The sequence below is a fragment of the Hibiscus syriacus genome, unplaced genomic scaffold (genome assembly GCF_006381635.1).
Source record: "Hibiscus syriacus cultivar Baekdansim isolate YM2019G1 unplaced genomic scaffold, ASM638163v2 tig00111095_pilon, whole genome shotgun sequence".
NCBI lineage: Eukaryota > Viridiplantae > Streptophyta > Magnoliopsida > Malvales > Malvaceae > Hibiscus > Hibiscus syriacus.
The window spans coordinates 8,974,379-8,983,646 of NW_024062980.1; positions in this window are offsets into that span (position 1 = coordinate 8,974,379).

The window sequence follows — 9,268 nt, forward strand, 5'->3', positions numbered from 1 at the left end:
ATCATTAAGATTAAAAATATTTAAACACATATTAAAGACAGAACAAAAAATGATTTCAAACAAAACAATCTCTCGGTGCAAATGGTAGATGCAATGCCCCATAATTCTTCGATTGCCCACACTCCTGAGTAAATCAGGTTCTAGATCTTACGCTTCAGTGCCTTACATTTTCAGCGGAATATCTGGAGCTTCCTATATGGTAACTGCACACAGCTTCACCATCTTAGCCCTCAGGATATGGGGACTCTTTTCTCAGATCATCCTGGCAAGCTCAGTCCTACAACTAGTTGAAGAAGCTCCCACTGCATTAATTTATTCGAATCTTGCTTCTATTCTCAAAGTCGTCACATGATTAGGACCACTTCATCTAATTCACCATGAATTAATTTCATGCATGTGAAAATGCTTAAAAATTGAAATGCAGATGCAAGATGCAAAGATGCAAATGCAGATGCAAAAATGTTGATCCCAACGATGAATATTGTAGAATAATTTTCACCAGAGATAAAAACCTTCATATTACAAGACAATTCACTTTATAGACATGCTTTCGCTTAGATGCTGTGTCTGAAATGGATAACTGATTCATCTTGGATTTTCACCATCGATAATGATGCTCCTCAAGCGTTCTGTAACCTAACTCGGTTGATGCCCCACAATGGTGAAGTCGGTGCGTCACTCTTTGATGTTAGCGATGAAATAATCGTGGATGAGAATCTACTACTGCATTACTCCTCGGATCAATAGATCATCTTTTCAGTCTCGAATGTTGCACGATCTTCGAGCTCACTGCTTCATATCGGATCTTCATATTTGGAACTGATGCCCTCAATGCTCTATAAACTAATTCCTTTAATGCCTCTGCAGTGTTGAAATCAGTACGTCGCTCCTTGATGACTAGCGATGACATGATTGTAGATAAAGCTTTAATGTTGGATTCCTCCTCAGATCAATGTATCATCTTTCCAGTCTCGAATGTTTCTCGATCTTCGAGCAAGTCTTATTCTTGTACTCTCTGAACTTCTTTTAGCCCTCGGCGCATGTCTGTGTACACGACCGATTGATTGAAATTTTTTTATCTCTTCCTATGAAAATTTTCTCTCGAATATCCCCTTGCAAATCAACACTTTTGCATTATGTCATGATGATGAAATGTAATGCAAAAAGGATGAAAAATGACACAAACAAAAGAAATAAGTTAGTGTACACAAATAAAAGAAAAGAGATTAGTTAGTACAAGTAAGACAATCAATACAAATAAGAATGCTATTCATAGATGAATATAACACCTACCCTGTCATAATATCTACCCGAGCATGCTTTAAATAGATAGCGATCCTACCCAAACATGCTTTCTACCCAAAAATGATTTTTCAAGCAATTGATCCTAACTGCATGGTATCTAGTTCGCATGCTTTTATTCGAAGAGAATAAATATATTCTACGAACTTAAAGTAAAAGGTAAGGGTTTAGAAACACTTCTCCTTTGTGTACACTTAGTTTGGGTACCTACTGATGGGCATAGATTCGGTATATCTATACCTAGGGTAACCGTTCTATGGTTCACTATATGCATGGTTTTGGCTCTAACAGGAAAAAAAGGTACCCTAATTGTCCTTAATGTCGGTGCCCCCTTGGGCTGCCAAACCCTCGATCCTCACCCATTATAAGTTTCGAGCGGAACGAGTTCAATTTGAGGGGACTCACTGCCTTATACCCATACGAGGAATAAATCCCTACGAAGGTATAAAGTATGTATCCCATGTGTTATTTGCTAAAACTCATACGAAGAATAAATTCTTACTAGAGCTCATGTTATGCAAATGCACATGATGTGTGTGAGGAGGAATGTACATACCTTTGACTCATAAACGAAAAAGATATAAAACTCGACAAAAACTTGGATCGATCTGAAAGAAAAAAATTCAAATGTTAGTATGACAATTAAAAATGAAGTAATTAAAAACTTCAATAAACGGATCATAAGATAACTAAAGACTCAAACTCATAATTTCGATCACAACGATAATGTGTAAGCGACTTACAACCTGACTCTAAAAAAAAAGGTCCACAACAGAGTCGCCAAGCTGTCATAACCATTTTTTTGATAAAACAATTATTTATTATTTTAAAAAATAGTTTATGACTTTAATTTGAAAAAATGTGTTATTTTGAATTAATTTGGATTAAATCGAATGGGAGTCACCATCAACCTTTGGGTTAGGTAGGTCGAATACCTAAAAACGCCTTTTAAAACAATTTTAAGAAAAATCATTTTATAAGACAAAATTTGGTCTGCGTCACCAAAGATTCGATTAAATGGATTCGAGAGTCGATTATGTGTGGGGAAGGATTAACACCCCCACAACGCCAAAAAATTGGTACTGTGTCGCTTACACGTTGTCGTAATGGTGAAAAATATGAATCGAATATAAAGTTACCATGTGATCCGCCTCGAATTATTTAATTAGGGAAAATTCTTTAACTTGAAAAGAAACTTTGAGATTAGCAATCCACCGTCGAGAAAGCTATCTCGTTTATTTCTTATCCGTAAAAAATATTCCCTCATCGATTAACAAAATAAAAATTGAATATAAAATATAGACAATTTGTATGAAATGAAATAAATTGCTATTTACAACAATACTCATTGCATAATTTGAATTATAATAGAAACAAATTAATTAGTAAAATAGAAATTGATTTGTTTCAAATTTTCCTTTCGTTCGAATGTTGTATTGAATCTCACCTCCTCCGTAAGGTGGTACTTTTCACACTCATTCTACGATAAACGTTCTTGAAAATAATCGAAGGGTATTTCGACTGAAATTTAATTAATAAATAAACAGATTGTAATAAACAACATATACATATATAAATATGTAAAGTAAAATTAACATAATACACATACATGCATACATGTACATAAGGGACTAAAATGAAAACAAATAAATATTACAAACTGAAATAAAATGAGAAAAAAGTAAGTATTTCAAATTACAAGGAACAAAATGGAGAAAAATAGAAACTTGATGTACTAAAATAGAAAATATAGGAATTTAAGGGACTAAATAGCAAATACAGAAACTGAATGGGTTAAAATATCAAAAACATAAACTTAAAGGCCTAAAGTAGTAACAACAAAAACTTTAAGGGCTGAAACAATAATAAATGAAATTTAAAGGACTAAAATACAAGAAAGTGAAAGCTTAGGGACCAAAACAAATAAAATAGAAACCTAGAGACTAAAATGGTAAAAATAGAAACTTCAGGGACCAAAAATGGATAAAACAAAAACTTAAAGGACTAATCAGTAATTAAAAATAAAACATAGCCTAGATTGCAAATATTAAATAACCCAGGTACCAAAAATGAAAATAACCCATAAATAATATAAAGGACTGAAATAAAATAAACTAGAAACAACAAGGATCAAATAATAATTAAACCAAAATACCAAATAGGGACTAAAATATAATATTTGTAAATGCCATGTCCAAATTCAAACATCCACAAAAATATATAATACACGAAATTAGTGACTAAAATGAAATAATTAATAAAATAGACTACTTGAGTATAAATAGAATAAAATACAATGACATATGCTTAAATAAAACATTAAAGCATTCAAATGTAAACAAGGGCTAAATTGCAACTTATGTAAAACAGGAGATCGAAATAATAAGGAAATAAAATTTTACAAGATATAAAGGACTTGTATGGTAAATAACCATGGTTTTCAGAACCGGACCGGTTAGCGAACCGGTCATGCTACCGGTTCACTGGTTCAACCGGTTGAACCGGTTCGACCGGTTGAACCGGTTCGACCGGTCAGAAGAACCGGACGACGTCATAATTATTTAAAAAATTAAATAAAAATACCAAAAATATTTAATAAAAAATAATTTTGTATATCACAAGTCATATTCAAAGCAAGTCATAACATATATAAGTTAAAAACCATAAAATCAAGTGAAACAAAATGATTCAAATTAACTACAACATAATATTTAAGGTAAAACATATTAAATAATAAAAATAATTATATAACTATAATTAAAAAATAAATTTGGGGCTAAAAAAAATCATAACAAAATGATATTGTTTGGTTTAATTTTTTTTTAAACAATCTCACATGGCTAAGAAACATAAAAGAACATCCCAAAAGTCTAAAGAGTAAAAATATGAGAACAAAACAATCTCACATGGCTAAGAAACATAGAAGAGCATCACAACTAACTTCTATAAATAATAGAGGTAATTTGGCATTCAAAATCATGGAGCCTTTTGGTGAGCATAGAGTGAACTATTCTTTCACTTCAATCAAGCTCGAATTTTAGGCTTCAATTTCTAAATTTTTTTTAGTTCAAGCCTTTTCGAGTTCAAGTTTCAATATTATATTTCGAGTTCGAGTTGAACTTGATAATTTTTAGTTCGTGAGTTTGAGTCGAGTTGAGCTTATTTTAAAGTTTGAGTTGAGCTCAGCAATACTCGAGTTTGACTTGGTTCGTTTAACAAATGACGTCGTTTGGTTTAATTTTTTTAAAAAAAAAACAAAATTTCTGGTTTTTCTCGATTTTTCCGATTTTTTTTCTGGTTTTTAGCCAGTCCGGTTCGAACGGTTCAGCGGTTCCGGCCGGTTCACTAGTAGCGATTCAACCGGTGTAGTTTGAACCGAACTAGACAACGGTTCTCGGTTGAACCGACCGGTTCGGTCCGGTCTGGTTTTCAAAACACTGTAAATAACCCACACACAAAATGCTTCCTAGGTCCTCCTTGAAACGGTGTCGTTTCAGCCGCCATATATATGGCCAAGCCCAGGCTATAATCTACCCCATCTCCTCATTTTGTTTCATTTGTCAGAGAGAGAAAGAGAAAGAAAGGAGAGAATTCTAGAGCATTCTCAGGAGCCAGCGAGGAACCACCGCACCGGCCACCACTGACCCACGGCCACCGTCGTACATCGGTGTCGGATAGAGAGAAGATGACGATATTTGAAGTGTCTCCAAGCCCTGAGCAAGGATCCAAGCCCTCGGCTTTCATCGGCGATCGACCGAGGTACGCTCTCTCTTATCTCTTCTTTTCTTTCTCTCCTTTTTTTGATTTCACTCCTTGCTTTCTCTCTTTTCTATATTTTTTTTACAAACTCCATACCTTTCTCTTTTTTTCTGGTTATAACCGAATCCCCTTTTTCCTCTGTTTTTTCCTTTTCTATTGCCATCTCATTGATCTGTTGATGCCTTTGATATATGTTAAATCCCCTCGGGATTTTAGGTGATTTGTTTTCCATTTTTTATTTGAGGTTTTTGATGTATGTTGTCCTTTGACTGATTGAGGCACTGTTGGAGCAGATGGGAGTAGTCGGCGGTGACAGCATCAGAGACTGGCGGCGGAAACATCATACCCTAGGGTTAGGGTTTCAGAAACCCTAGGGGATCGGGTCAGATCCGGGTCGCTGGGCCGGTTCGGGTCCCTCTCCGAGTCGGGTTAGCAGCGGGTTACTGGATCTGGTTCTGGATTTGCTTGATGGGTGGGCTTGTTGGTTGTAATTTGGGCTGCTGGGTAACTTGTGTTATAGTTGGGCTTGAACTTTAGGCCTACAAAAATGTAAACAAAATAATAATAAATAATAATATAAATAATAATAATAATAACATAATAATAAATAAAAATAAGAAAAAAGACTCGGACAAAAACGGGTGTCTAGACTCCTATTTAACTGAATAAAGGTTGTGGAACTTGCATGAGATTGATAACATTATATCATAAGAAGTTAAAAACTAAATCAAAGGGACCCTATTTCCGGGGCTCAACAGACAAATGCAAGACAAGGTTATTTGAGGACCTTCGAATGATATACAGTTTACGGTGGCCTCGACTTTCAAAGCCATCACGAAAAGGAAATTAATTGTGTGAAGTCGGGACAATGCTCTTTGAATTTGGAGAACAAAGTTTAGCAGAAAATTAGATTTTTTGTTTGGCTTTTGTTATCTAAATAAGTTGAATACAAATGAGGTCCAAATAAAGAAGATGACACAAGACGCAAGTTGCATAAAATGTCGCAACGTTACATAATCGATCGAGCTCATTCTTCGTGAATGCATCATGGCTAAGCAAGTTTGGGTGGACCTGAAAGCTTTCCAAGTGGACGGCCAGTTTAGTATAATGGAGTTTAAAAGTTGGCTAAAGAAAAACTGTAATTCCAACAAGGACAGGGGTAGTGGACAAGTTGGGGAACTATTTTCTCAACCATAATTTGGGGCCTATAGAAGAATAGAAATGACATGGTTTTTTCAAACGCTCAAACGAATCTCGAAATGGTGATTCAGTATGGTATCAAGCTAGCAAAAGAGTCTGTAATGGCGTTTTCAGCAAACCAAAGGCTAGCGATTAAGGAACCTCATTGGGTGCGTTGGATGAAACCACTTGCGGGAAGTTGGACTCTTAACACAGACGGAGCTTTCAAAGCTGAAAGTGATCGTGCAATAGCAGGAGACTTAATCCGATAAAGGTGATTGGATTAGAGGCTTCACGATGCCGATATGGAAAACGGATGTTATGACAGCTAAGCTATGGGAATCCTATCAGGGGTTTATTTCTAAGCTATGGAAAACGGACGTTATGACAGCCAAGCCTATGGAAATCTGACAAGCATCCTTTTAATCGTCAAAATAAAATAATTATCTTCAAATAAAATAAATAAGTAGTATAGTAAAGAGATTCGATCCACATAGACTTGATCCATAGAGACTTAGTAATTTCTTATGCAATTCCGTGTCGATTTTAATCCAAGAAACTGTAATAAAAATAAATAAAAATAAAGGGAGTTGGAATGAATGAGATGAAGAAAATGAAAGTAAAAAAAATAATGATCAAAATAAAATAAATGGAAGCGTAAATAAAGATTAAAAATAATAATGAGAAAATTGTCTCTAGCTAACTTTATTTCAATTTCATTGATCATCGAAATGAATTTTTATTCTGGGATTCATGTCGGTTACAACCTATCATATAACCTATCTTCCCAAGTCTATCTTCGAAAGATGATTCTTAAGTGGATTAACTAAAGCTATTGTCGTTGAAACAATTAGAATTAAGTACTAGAAAAGACAAACTTGAATTATGTTGTCTTGACGAGAATCAAATTCGATCTCGTTTTTCCTTAACGGACCGCCGCTAAGTGTGTTTACAGGAAATCAAATTGCCACATACCGATCCTTCCTCCCAACTATATATTTAAACTACATCCAGGCAACGGGCTCTTTTAGATTTGAAAGTGTTTAAAATTTGTAAGTAAGGTCGATTGCCAAACAAATCAACCAGAAAAATGAGAATGTAACCTAAGGGAATTAAGTGTTGTTCAATTCTCACGCATGTAATTGATTCATTACTAGCTCTCGTCTATAAAGAAATTAGCCAAATAAAAGAAAGTGGAAAGGAAAAAGAAAAAAAACTTTTATGAAAACGAAAACGAAGTAACATATAACATGGAAGTTAAAAAAAAATAATCCTAAAATTTTGGAAGATAATTTCAAATGTTTAAATTCAAACTTAATTTCCTAGAAAATCTCCTCAGATTATGTTGACTGAGCTATTTCTAGAATGCTCCGTGTGCTGACTGGACCTTCTAGAAGCTGCCATGTTAGACCGTGTCGTGTTCAGTGTCATGCCCATGTCTTCAACCGTGATCGGATAATAAAAAAAATCCGAACAACACCCCTTTTCTGATGATTCCAGAAAGTAATCATTTGCACAAAAATAGTTAAAACAAAACTCAAATCAGCAGTAATAAATTCATAAAATGTGAAAATTAACAAGGAAAAAGTTACAATTTAAAACGCGCGTCAAAGTCTTGAAAGGGGATATAATGGAGGAGGGTGTTCATAACGTCTTAGCTAAGGATTACAAGGACATTCTAAGAGAACGATTAGTGAAGTAAGACATGTTTGGCGGGAAGGAAATATATCTGCAAATCGCTTGGCTAATATACTAGAGAAGCAAACAAATGAGCCATCATTCTTATGGAACCTCCAGAGATATCATTCCTCTGTCACGGGTTGATGGTAGAGGAGAAGCAATTCTAAGAAGATAATATTTTGGTTTTAACTTTTCTGATGTACCCAGAAAGGTAGACTAATTCCCAAAATGAAATTACATTTTTTCCCTGAAGATATAAATTGACGAAAAAGAATACAAGTACATGTTTTTCTCAATGACCGTGTAGAACCTTAGTTAAAAGATACTTAATTGAGATTAAGATTATACTTAGTTAAAAGATACTTTATTGAGATTAAGATTATACTTAGTTAAAGGATACTTTATCAGGGGCGGACCCAGGACAAAAATTCAGGGGTTGTACAAAAAAATTCTTATAAATTTTTTTTAGGGGTTACACAATATTAAAGGTGACACTTGTATTAATTAAAACAAATTAGAAAAAATTAACACTAAGTAGACAATTTTGTTGTATAAATTTTTTTCTATAAGAATTTATCTGAAATATAGGGATTCTACCTAAAAATCATAAAATATATATATAAAAAATACTAAAATAATATCATTTGATCAATGTTCCTCACAATTTGAGGGTTGCCCGGGCTACCCCTGGCAACCCCCTGGGTCCGCCCCTGTACTTTATTGAGATTATAATTTGTTAAAGGATACTTTATTGAGCTTACATTTAGTTAAATGACACATTGTAGAACCTTAATAAAAAGACAAAATACTTCATTCAGAAAATATTTTATCTGTAAATTATTTTTATGGTTTTTCAAATATAAAAGATGAACGTGACATATTAAATGGATTAATAAAAATCAATCTATATCATAGAGGGACTAATATGAAATAATTCCTATAATATGGGGATCAAATTAATGTATTAAATAGTATATGGATTAAATTGGTATAGCCCCTATAATTAAGGGACCTGACAGATACTGGATTGAAGCTCGGCGATTTCGCGGGCAAAACATTCTTCGTTCGTCGCCGCCGCCAGATAATCAATTTTCTGACCCAAACCCTTATTCTCTTTGCCTTCAGGTTTAGGACAGAACCAAGAAACTGAAATAAGGTAATTTTTGAAACCCTAAAACTTTGAAGATTGATTTCTACTTGAGTCACGACAGAGAGAGAGGTTTTGTGTTATTTGCTATGTTTGATTTTTTTTCTTCTAATCCTACTACTTGTTACTCCGTTTCAACGATTTTCTTAAACAAAACTATAGCTCATCGGAACTTTGCGGCCGCTTTCCGCCTGCGGAATA